Source organism: Trichosurus vulpecula, chromosome 7, assembly GCF_011100635.1.
Source record: "Trichosurus vulpecula isolate mTriVul1 chromosome 7, mTriVul1.pri, whole genome shotgun sequence".
Taxonomy (NCBI): Eukaryota; Metazoa; Chordata; class Mammalia; order Diprotodontia; family Phalangeridae; genus Trichosurus; species Trichosurus vulpecula.
In genome coordinates, this window is record NC_050579.1 from 209,565,314 (window position 1) to 209,576,502 (window position 11,189).

The 11,189-nt window shown below is 36.0% G+C and overlaps 1 pseudogene; it reads right to left on the reverse strand.

Moving 5' to 3' along the window:
- Window positions 1–11,189, reverse strand: part of LOC118857793 — a 309,362-nt pseudogene that overhangs the window by 168,644 nt on the left and 129,529 nt on the right.

The window sequence follows — 11,189 nt, forward strand, 5'->3', positions numbered from 1 at the left end:
CTCAAAGCATAAGACTCATGATGAGGCCACTTGTATCTACCTCTTTAAGGGTTGAAGAAGTTTAATAAAGGGGGTGAGGGTAGTTTCTTTTTCCAACTTCCTATCCCCAGATCTGTCCTGTAACAGACATTACAATATACTCTACTTACTTTTTAAAAAAATCTAAACAATTCCCGTATTAAGATTTTTCCTCAAACATAGAGCCTAGAGGTAAACGAAAATTTAAATTAGAGCAGAGAGCTAGACCTCAGTCTGAGTGTAAGGAATTTTACCAAATGAAAGCTTTTAAACTACTGTGATTGCATTAATAACTTTTCTTCTGAAGTAAGCTCCATAAAACAGAATAAAGGGGGTAAGTGAACCTGATGGCCATTATACTGCCCCTCAGCTAAAAAAGTAAGTTAATTGTTTTTAACAGTGTGGCTGATTAAATTTCCAGAGAGAAAGGATATAGAGAGAAGTCATGCCAAAAGAAAAGACCATAACCTCACCTACTCCCTAGGGAACAGATAGGAAAAGCCAGAGAAAGATTCAGTTATCTCCCATATAACAGGGGAAAGGAAATAGAAAGGATAAAGTAGGGACAGGCCATCTCTACCCTATGCAGTGACACCCATCCGTATTACAAAAACAACTACCGAACTTAGCAGACATCAGGAAAGCAAACTGACATAATATTGTTTTTAGAGTAAGAGGTTCCTTAAATAAATAAGGAAATAAATAACAAACAAATAGTTCAACTCAAGGAGCATCTATTCAGATCTCATATTACCAATAAAGTAATGGATAATTGACCACACGTATTCTAGTTATAGATTTAAATAAAAACATAATTGAAGGATTGCTGTTATTCAGTCCAGTAAATATTTCATCTATCCAAAGTTCAAAAAAAACCCACAAAACTATGAAAAATGTTACCCAATTGTTTAAACTAAATAAAAACACTGGAGTCAAATAAGTATAGCATGGGTTTGAATAATGAAGTCCACATATTGGCTAAGTAATCACATTGGCATTTTAATCTAAAAAAAATGCCTAAGTTACTAATTCAGTCAACTGAGACAATAGGCCAACCCCTCCATTTCTAAACTATCAAAGATTAAAAAAAAAAATATTCCCTTGAAATCTGCACAGGAACATGATTTGCACATGTGGTAAGGCAGTTCTATCCTAGGATAGATATATCCTGGTAGTATCCAATACAAACATATTTATCACGCTGCCTACAGATTTAACAAAGGGAATATTTTCTCTTCTGGTGCAACACACATCCCACTGACTTGAAAACATTCCTGTTGACTAGCAGGCTGCTCAAATAATTTAGTGTGCTTTTGAATATAGTTAGTCCAAAATAAGGTAAGAAAACATCTGTTACTTACGTTTTTGAGTCATCCCACAGCACACAATAGGGATTCAAAGTACCCTAAAAAAAAGAGAAGAGAAAAACAAATAGAACTTGAGTAAATAAAATTTTGAGAAGAAGGTATTATAGGGAATGCAATCAAAATTGGATATGATGGTGCTTGAAAAATTCCTCCTCATTTTAATAATTTATTCTTTATTTTATTTTCTGGAAATAATTTTGCATTTTTGCTTGACTAAATACTCTTACATTATTTCAATCATAATAATAGGTTAATTGTTTACAAACTTAGGGTTTTTGACTTATGATTATTAGGAGAAGTGGTGGGATAGAGGACTGGCTTCAGCGTTAGGAATGCGTAAGTTTGGTTCTTGCCTGTAATAATATACACTCTCTATCTGACCATGAGAGAGTAATTTAGCCTTTTAATGTCGAAGGCAACCCTATAAGACTCTAGATTACTGGTCTGTAAACACAGAAGGAGTTTCCTTAGAAGGAGCTACCTACACATAAATAAATATTTTAAAAATCTTGATTATAGAACAAAAATAATTTTTAAAAATTAAAATCATTAGAAAATAAGTTCTGCAAAGTGGAAAATTCTGGTAAACTGTCACATATTATGTTTTATATCTTGAAAGATACACAATTAATCTTTCTTTAGTCCAAAAATATTGTTGCATAATTGTATCCAAGAAGGCAAACAACTTTCCCTATAATTAAATTATAATTAAGTATTCTAAAATCTGACATATTATAATTTAGATGAGGGAACAATAACAGTAAGCCTTAAAATAGATTCAACCTGTTTTGGGGTGTGTGTGTGTGTGTGTGTGTGTGTGTGTGTATGTGGCCATGTTTAAATTACTTTAGGTGAGTAGAACAGTTTGGCTCAGAAACGGCACATTAAGAATTTCATAGTATCCTAAATAAGATTAACCCTCCTTCTTCCACCACAATTAGAACTTTCTTCCCATCAGAGACAGCAAAGGACATCTTTCTTGTTCCTTTATAACCCAAAAGTAAATGAGTACTGAATTTCTATTCAATTAAAACAAAATGGATTGTAGCTGAGTTCAGAAATAAATTTTCATATCCTATCTCAGATATTTACCATATGTATGATCCTAAACAGTTAACACCCTCTAAAATCCCTTCCAACTCTAAAGCTATTTGTTGTTGTTCAGTCATTTCAGTTGTGTCCTACTCTTTGTGACCCCATTTGGGGTTTTCTTGACAAAGATAATGGAGTGATTTACCATTTCCATCTCCAGTTCATTTTACAGATGAGGAAACTGAGGCAAATATAGTTAAGTGACTTGCCCAGTGTCACCAGCCAGTAACTTTCTGAGGCTAGATTTGAATTCAGGAAGAGGAGTCTTCCTGATTCTAGGCCTGGCACTCTACCCATTGAGACACCCAGCTGCCCTAAATCTTTGATACTATTAAATACGTATTGATAACCTGCTGTTGTGCTGATGGGGTGCTTGTGCTTTGATCCTAATTTTAACCGCCTCTGCTTGGATGCCTGTGCCTGAACCCTAATTCCAAAAGCACATCCAGTTCTAAAATCACATCTCTCCCTAGCTTCAAAACATTGGCCCTAGCAGTTTTTCTCTAGCAAAGCAGGGTAGCATGCTCTAGCAAAATACTCATCTCTACTCCTGATACTATAGGCAGCCGTGCTTATCTACTCCCTGTGTACTGATAATTGGCTGTGCACTGGTTCATGACAATATTCACTGTTTACTGACCTTACTGATATGTATCCTAGATATAGTCTCTTACGTTTATTTTGTCTAACAAGACATTTGATGAAAGCCACCTAGAAATTCCCAGTCAGCCATGACCGCTAGTTAACTTAGTGATGTTTCACAGTCAAAACCACACCTCTAGGTCTCCCCTCATTGGACTATTTCCCAGCGAACTCTGGGTAATACGCCTGCACAGTAGATACAAAAAGTCCATGTTCCTTTAACGACTGACCACCCCTTAATCACTCCCTAATCCCACCCCAAAACACCTAATTGACATGTTTCACCCTCAAATCTCTTATAAAAGCGCTCCCTGTACCCCTCTAAGGTTCCCTAAGAACTCTTGCCAACTTGACTTAAAGAATGCTTGAGATTGTGAATTCATTCCAGATGGCCCCTGACCCTCACCAGTACTCGGGTCCTCAAGGGGCACTCCCCCTCAACCGGGAACTCCAGTCCTGGGAACTTTAGTTTTGGGATCCCTAAAGCCCTGGGTCTTTCCCCCTCAACAATGCTAGGTCCTGTAAAGCATCCAAAAGCAGAAAGGTCATCATAGAATTATGGAGCTGGAGGGAACCTTTGAGGTCATGTGGTCTACTCCCCTTATTTTTAACTGATCAAAAAACTCTGGCCCTGAGAAGTTAAATGGTTTGCCAGAAACCACAGAAGCATCTAGTAGTAAGATCAAGATTAGAACCCAGGCTGCACTAATCCTAGATAAGTACTTTACTCACTACCCCCATGCTAGCAGAGCATGGTCCCTTTCTACAGAGTTTAGATGTTTATTAGAGAGAGAGGATATGTACAAATTCAATGCTGTATACATTTATTAAGTGCCTACTTCACAAAAGGCCTTGTCCTGGATTCTTCTGAGTATACAAAGATGAAATCAAAGAGGGCTTTTGGCAAGGGAAATAAATAAATAGATGATTTATTTCATGTTGTCTGAAAAAATTGTTAAGCTCATACTAGGTGGAAGATATTATGCTAGGAAGTAGGGATAAGAGGGATAAGACAAACTCTGTTGTCAAGGTTTTGTTATTGTTCAGTCATTCAGTCATGTCTGATTCTTTGTGACGCTGTGGACCCCTGTTCATGGGATTTCTTGGCAAAGATACTGGAGTGGTTTGCAATTTACTTCTCTAGCAGATCACCAATCCATAGGCAAACTGAGGTTAAGTGACTTGCCCAAGGTCACACAGCTAGGAAATTTTCAAAGGCTGAATTTGAACTCAAGTCTTCCTGACTCCCAGCCCAGTACTTTAACCACTGTGCCACCTAGCTTATCTTCTCAACAGTCTGATAAAGGCAACCTAATAAAGAGACACACCTAGCAAAAGTATAGATTAAAAAATAGAATGTAATTCACGTAAGGGCAAAAACAATCTCACTTTAGTATTTGTAATCTTAATGCCAAGGACAGGGCCTACCAAATAGTTAACACTTAAGAAATGGTAGTTGATTAAAAATTTAAGTGCAGAGGAGAGGTTTAGATAAAGTGCTACAAGAAATCTGATGAGCAAGTGGTCATTTTCCCTGTAAGACAGAGGGTTAGAGTAGGTGGAACATGAGTTGAACCTTGAAGGAAGGGAGGAATTGTAATATATAAAGGTAGGGGTAGGGTCCAAGCAGGAATCCGTTCTAGGCATGAAGGCAGTGTGGCCAAAGGTACAAATGTGTAAGAAGGGCAGTATGAGAATGGCGAAATAGGATGAATACAATTTTGATGTACCATTAAGTAGGTAAACAAGAATAAGGTGAGATGAGGCTGAATAAGTAGTCTGAAGTAAGATCATGGCAGGCCTTTAATGCCAGGTCAGGAGTTATGTTTTATTTGGTAAATCTCACTGAAAGTTTTTGAGCCAAGGAATGACAGTAACAGAGTAGTACAGTAAGAATCATTCAAGCCATTATGTGAAGGATGAATTGGACATGGAATAGACTGGACCAAGGGATAACAGTTTGATGATCATTGAAATAGTTTAGTTAATAAAAGATGAGGATCTGAATTAGGGAAGCTGTTGCCAGAGTAGAAAAGAGGAAAGACGAGATTTTGTAGGGGTACAATCAACATAACCTGGAAAGTGACTGAATATGTGAGGAGAGGGAAGAATCGAAGATTGCTCTAGGAAAACAAGCCTGGTGATTAGGAAAATGGTGGAGTCATCAAAAGAAATAAAGATATTAGAAGGAGATATTGGCTTTGGTGGGAGACAGGGTGTGGGAGGTGATTCTGGTACATGTACTCTTCAATCCAGTGATTCTTCTAGCTACTTTATGCAACAACATTCTCTATCTCTTGGCTCTGGGAATTTTCTCTGGCTGTCCCCCACATCTGACTTCTCTGCCTTTAAATCCCAACTAAAATCCTATGTTTTACTGAAAGCCTTCCCAAGTTCCTCAGTCTTAGTATTTTCCCTCTGTTAATTATATCCTATTTATCTTATATGTATACTTTGTATACATTTGATTGCATGTTGTCTTCATTTTTAGATTATAAGCTCCTGGAGGGTAGAGACTGTTTTTTGCCTCTTTTATATCCCCAGCATTTTGCAAAATATCTGGCTCATAGTAAGAAGTTAATAAATTGATTGGTTGATTGACTGATAGTTTAGAGATACTGATTTTGAGGTGCCAAAGGGACTTTTAACTAGAAATATCTACCAATCAGTTGGGAATATAGGACTGGAACTCTCAAAAGATAACAGGACTGGGGTTATTGATTTTGGAAATTTTCTGTACAGAAAGGATAATTGTAGTCTTAGGAGTAAATAAGATCACCAAGGGAGATAATGTAGAAAAAGAAAGAGAGAGGTCTGGGGCAGAGTATTGGCATACATTCATGTTTAAGGGAGGGAGGATAGGTACGAGGAACTAACAAAATAGAGGAATGAAAGGAGAGATAAGAATAGACCTATGAAAGTCCAGCATCATGGAAACTGAGGGAATAAATGTTATCAAGAAAGAAGGAGAGATCCTTGGGGCAAATGTGATAGGACAAGAAAGACAAGAACAGGAAAAAAAAGAGATTTTAGAAATACAGGAAAAAAGGTGCAAATGAAGTGGTAGCGGAAGGAAGGAGAACCCACTCTGGTTACTACAGCTGAAGATCAGGAAGACTTCATGTCCATTGAACATTTGATTTTAACTTAACACTGGACTTTCAAGTAATAAGATTATTTGTCATTAAATTCCAGTAACATGGTTTTTGACAATATGCTAAGTGTGTGTGTGTGTGTGTATGTGTGTGTGTGTGTGTGTGTGAGAGAGAGAGAGAGAGAGAGAGAGAGAGAGAGAGAGAGAGAGAGAGAGAGAGATTATGGGTGGAGGTAGTCAAAGATAGCTTCAGAGGAAGTGAAATTTCAGCTGAATTCTGAATGAAAATCTGGATTGACACAGAATAGCTAGGGGGATGTTCCATGCAGATCCCCTACTCTCCCCACTGAGATTTTACCTGCTTTTAACAGTGATATATATATATAATTATATATAATCATATATAATTATATATGATTATATATAATTATATATATTATATTATATTATATTATATTATATTATATTATATTATATTATATTATATTATATTATATTATATTATATTATATTATATTATATTATATTATATTATATTATATTATATATATAAATATATATTTATACCTGATAGCATTCTGAACAAATGTTTTATGACAACACAGTCTAACTTGTTGGTTCAGAGTTGTGCAGTGTATTTGTTTAGATCTTTTGTTCTAAAGAACTCAGAACACTTTTTAGTGGTTAAACAATTCCTTCATGTACAACGAGGGAAGTGTTTCCACAGTGGGGAAAGAAGCAAGGTGGAATCATGGGGGCAGGAAAGGAGTAGGTGTGGCCATTGGCACTGGAGACTTTACTGGCCTTTCCATCCATTCTAGAGCAATAAGCAGCCAATGTAATTAGAGAAGAGAAGGTAATATAACTAGTTTTCAAACTAATCCTTTCAATATTACATTGAATGTAAGAAGATAGAAGGCAAGAGTCAGGTAAGATTTTTGCAGTAAGTCCAAGTCATTATTTTGGGTTGGAGTCCATGGATGTTTCCCTTTCTCTGTATTTCTTTCTGGTAGGCTCTTTCCCTGCAGAGGTGTGTTCAGGAGGGAATTTATTGTGTGTGATTTCCTTATGAATATGCTAATAATACTGAAAGTGTAGGTACAGTAAGCACCACTGGGAGTGGTTCATGATGATTTTCTGTCTATAGATTCAGAGAAATTGGGTCCCTGATAAGTGTCTTCTGTGGCCACTGCCTTCCTTTGAATAAAGAAATTGGGGTTACTAAGAAATTTTATTGTATGTTTTTATGCTCTCTTTAAATTCTCTTTGCACTCTTATTGTATAGGTCCAAAGGAACTACATTTGATAATGATTGGTCATCATAAGTAATATCCCTACATAATACAAGTCGGTTCTAGAACAATAATTAAAATCCATTTCTACAGCTTTTGATACATACTTATTATCAATGAACTTACTTTTCACCTTTACACAAGAGAATACAGTTGACATTAGTCAAGTCATTTCAATTCAATTAAAAAAAAGATTCAATGTCTACAATTTGCAAAGCAAAGGAGAACACACATGCAGTGAAAGATTCCCTGCCTTCAAGGAACTTAAATTCTGTTGGCAGTGATGAGAAAAACTACTTTTGCTCCTATCCTAAGCTTGCCAGCCTCATCCAAACCTTTTCTCTGGGTGTATTTCTGAGCAGAAGAATCAAATGTTTTTCCAAGGAGCCAAGTATTCATGATGTGCTCTTTTAATAAATGTAGAGATGACTTCTTGATAGTCTACAACATTGTTGATCAGCACACATTAGATTTCTATACTGCCTAGCTCCACCCAGGTGTCCCAACATATCCTAGGAGGCACAAGCACACAAAGATACTGTTTCCTTATGTCTACATTTGAGCACCTTCTTCACTCCGTAGGGGCAAGATTAAGATAATTTACTTATAGTTTGTAAGAGATTAGAGAAAATTAAAACAAAGATATTATAAACCTCATAACTGAATGTCAATTATTTATGAAGTCAGAATATAAGATGGGAAACAGAAAGCTAAAAATAAAAAGTTGAATGAAATTTATAAACTCCAAAAGAAATGGATGAAAGGTTCCACTGAGAAACCACTTATAAAATATTCATGCTATAATTTCCAGATAACTTTAAAAGGACCAACCTATAAGATCTATTATGAGAAATTTCCAGGAAATCCATATCAGGAATTGCTGAACCCAACAGAAACACACAACAAAACATGGTAGCAAGACATGAGGAAATAAAAACAATATGAAATGATAATATATAAATCATTTTTAAAATGATAAAATTTAAAATAATTTGGAATGTATCAAAGGATTAGGTAACATGGACAAAAGATTAACTAACCAGGCTGAAAGCTGATTAACATTTAAGACCATGCTTCTGAAAATTGTCTGAAAGGATGCATTACACTTGACAAATGTGGCCAAAAAGTCTTTTCAATGAGACCAAACACTGTGTTCCCAACAGCAGAGCTGAACTCATTTTTTTATCTAGTTTAAGTAATTCCACCACTTTATTTTCTGACCTTTCAAAAAAAAAGTTCTAACATCCACCCAACTTCCCTGTTAACTTACACTTTCTTCATGTCACCTTTAGGTAACTTTGATACATTGAATTTCTCTCTCTTCTCTTTTCTGTTTCTCATAGCCATCAGTGAGCAGAGACTTAACAGTGTATTATCTCAGGAAAGGTTTATCCACTTATATACCAGTGAATTCCTATGGATATTTCTACCTGCTCCCCATATCTAGAAAGGCCTCTTTTCTGCTTCCTTTCTTCTTTCAAATCTCTACTTCTTAATCTTTTATTCTGTGAAATCTTTCAACTGATACAGTATCTCACCTTCCAAAGCATGGGAGTTAGAGATGTGTCAGAAATGAGAAAAAAAATATCAGCAAAGCCAACTGACCCTCATTCTTGTGATGTGTTTTTCATCTTTCACCATACAATCCCCTGGTGTCTGTAGATACTACCTGTCTCATTTGTGATTCATAGAGGTAAGATTGCATCTTATAATTCTTACACTCAATACACATTAAGTGAAAACATTATTATTTTTCATTATATTCTCTTCCACATTGCAAGCACTCAGTGAATGTGTCATGGTTAATTTTTTGACTTGGAAGCTGAAATTAACTTTTCTCTATTCTCTATTCCTTGAATCAGTGTCCCTGAGTGTATAGGCACTATCAAGGTTTACCACATGTATTCTGAGCTCAATAGTCTAAAGCATGGCTTGAATTTCTGGTTCATATCCGGGAGCAGAAATATTCCAGTCTTCTTAGGCACAAAATGAGGTTTCACCTGCCTATCTTTCCTCCACCTCCATGTTACTGTCCCACGGCTTTAACGGAGAACAACCTAACTTTTATTTTTTTCTCACTGGTGTTAGATATTATTTTATTTTCACCTGCATTAAAGATTTTTTTAAATGTCTCCCTGTTTTCCCCGGGCTGGAAGTACATAACCTATTTGCAGGCCTGATCTTAATCTTAATCAGCCCAGGGTCTTTGACCTACTCTATTACAACCTGGACTTATTTGCACTTTCTTAGGCAACATGGTGAGCCCTACTAACAAAGGCTCACTCACTATATTGATATCCGAGTTAGTGCTGACACCTGATCAGCATAGCTTACTGAATCTCAGAACTCCTGAACTCAAGATACTCTATCTCCAGTATCTCTGGAAGCTGAAATTACAAGCACTTCCCCCAATAAACCAGGCTACGTCAAGGACTATACTGGTGACCACTACAGGAGCACTAGAATTCCTGCTAGTGTACAGCATTAATTTTTTACTTCTTATATTCTTATAATAACCTATTTTGTTGTTTCATGGTTAGAGCTACTCCACAGAATTTCTCCTTCTCCTACCATTCCCACCATGACATTTGTGCATATAGCGGATACACGATTTAAATTCAGAAAGCAGTGATATGAGAAATCCCTACCTCTATGCATTTTATGGTCCAGTCAATTGACTTTCTTTCTAGTCATTACACAGGATGCTACAAATTCAATCTCTGTGTCTTTGCAATGGATGTCTCCTGTGTCAGAAATGCCCTCCTTCTTCATGTCTACCTCTTGACATCCCTGATTTCATTTAAGAAGCAACTCTTCCTACATAAGACCTTTCCTGTTCAACCCACTCCATAACTTCAAGTCCCAATGATTAGTTACTGTCTTCTCTCCTCAGATTATTTTTTATTTGTTTTTTATACACCCATCTTTGCACATGTTAGAATGTAAGTTGCTTGACTACTAAGACATTCAATTTTGTCTTTGTAGCCCTAGCACAATGCATCACAGAGAGTAGACATTGAATAAATGCTGGCTTATTGACTGATCACAAAAATAACTTTTTAACTGCTGCCTGACTCATTAAATATGGTTATAAATATCACTGTGTATCAAATTCAAACCACATTAATAATTCATACTTGTATTATTTGTGCTATCAAGAACTTTAAAAAGCTACACACTTACAAATAGGTTTTTAAAATGCTACATTCTGCAATGTCCAATTCTTTTGAGTTATGAGGTATTTTTAAAAAATTGGTAGCATAATAATTACATTTAGGAAATATACAGAACATGAATTTGAAATGCAAATATGATAGCACATCATGAATATGTCTGCCCAAATTCGGACATTTTTGGTTAGAGAAAAAAAAAGATATATTCAAAGAACAAATAAGAAAATTGAAGCCATCCATGGACTCCCTCAACTGCCCAATAGGAAGCTGCTAAAACTCTCTATGTCCTCATCTATTTTTTCTGTTTTCTTCCGGTGTCAGAAGGATAAATTACCTTTTTCCTTGCCAAAGCTGTCTTCTACTTGTACCCTCAATCTCATAGGATCATAAAAATTTGTAAGGCACCTTAAAAGTTATTGAGTCCATCTTCTTCACTTTACATATGAAGAAATAGAGGAAAAGCAGTTGTGTCTTGTCCTGGCCACATAGCCATTAGCTACCTGAAATGCAA